Here is a 1,812-nt window from a genome sequence, read left to right as displayed (position 1 = left end):
AGCCCCTAATAAAACGATTAAAAAAAGATATGAAAAAAGAAATTTAAAAAAATAAAAAATAAAGATGCAGTGAAAAAGAACAAGAAAATCCATTTGGTGATATCTAAAACAGATGTAAAATGAGCTACCATACGACCCAGCAACCCCTCTACTGGGCATATACCCAGAAAAGGCAAGAAACAAACCATGGCCAGACATCTGTGGTCCAATGTTAATCGCGGCACAATTCACAATTGCAAGGAGTTGGAAACAACCCAAATTTCCATCAACAGACGAGTAGATTAAAAAACTGTGGTACATACATACAATGGAGTACTATGCATCCCTAAAAAGCAGTGATGAACACATAAAGCCCATTGCCACATGGGAAGAACTGGAGGAAATTATGCTAAGTGAAGTAAGACAAGCACAAAAGGACAAGTACAACATGAGCCCGTTGAGGTAAGCTTAAAAAAATGCAAAAGGGGCATAGGGAAAAAGCTACTGTATACAAACATTCCTGGAGTGAGGTCCAGGGGCCAGACCAAATCCAGGGATACATATGGTAGCCAACTGAAAAGGAAGGGGGAGAAAGGGAAAAAAAAGCAATGGGTAGCGGGGGAACAGGGCATTAACCCACCCAAGGGGAGTGTATTGTTTATATCTCCACAGGTTTAGAGGGACCAGACTTCAACCAGGTTCTCCAACATGTGCATGCAACATAATGGCATGAAGCAGGGGACCAGTAGAGCTCTCTGAGGGGCTGGCTCCAATCCCAACTACATGGACCACCGCCCCTCCCCCCAGAAGAATTTACTTCAGAGGACAGCACTGAAGCTACAGCTCAGGGAGAGGGTTATGTCCGATCAGTGCGCACGGGAGCAAATGAAGGGGGAGGAAGAGAGAATGGTGCACATCCTGGCCCACCAAGCCTTGAGGATGATATCCCTGCTCAGAGCAGCCAATGCACAGAAAGGACCATACGGACTCACTGACCCATAGCCCTACAGAGGACAACACTGGAGACACAGTGTGGGAATTGCGCCCAATCTGATGCCACCACACCGAGGCAGAACCCCAAAGGCATGCAACAGCACAGCATGGGGAGCAGAGCAAGGAAGTCTCAAGGGAGTAACAAAAATAGACCTTGGAGCCAGGGCGTGGCACCCCATCATTCTTGACCGGAAAACACTTGTAAAGGTCAACAAACAGACCTTGAACTGTTTACACGATGATGGGGAAATAGATCTATGTGCATATATTTATAGGTTTATTATTAAGGTAGCAGATGCGCATTAGGCCTCCACTGGAGAACTCCCTCATGCAAGAACACTTTGTTCTATTAAACTGGCATTCCACGATGTTCACCTTCCCTACACGATCGCTGAAGACAGAGCATGTGCATAAGCAATGTGGTGAAGAGAGCTGATGGTGCCTGCCTATCAAAAGATATAGCGTCTGGGGTCTCAAAAGCTTGAAGATAAACAAGCGGCCATCTAGCCCATAAGCAACAAAGCTCACATGGAAGAAGCACACCAGCCTGTGTGATCTCGAGGTGTTGAAGGTATGAGGTATCAGGCATCAAAGAACAAATATCATATCATTGTGAATGAGGGGGAGTGCAAAGTGGAGACTCAAAGCCCATCTGTAGGCAACTGGACACCTCCTTACAGAAGAGTCTCAGGGAGGATATGAGTCAGTCAGAGTACAGTATAGCACCAAAGAAACATACAACTTTCCTCTACTTCTTTAATCCTTCCCGCCCCCATTATCATGATTCCAATGCTACCTTACAAATCTGGCTAGACCAGAGGATGTACACTGGTACAGATA

The sequence above is a fragment of the Echinops telfairi genome, unplaced genomic scaffold (assembly GCF_000313985.2).
Source record: "Echinops telfairi isolate 266 unplaced genomic scaffold, ASM31398v2 ScPeMD7_7415;HRSCAF=8453, whole genome shotgun sequence".
NCBI lineage: Eukaryota > Metazoa > Chordata > Mammalia > Afrosoricida > Tenrecidae > Echinops > Echinops telfairi.
The sequence above is the reverse complement of the archived record's forward strand: the minus strand, read 5'-3'. Positions refer to the sequence as shown.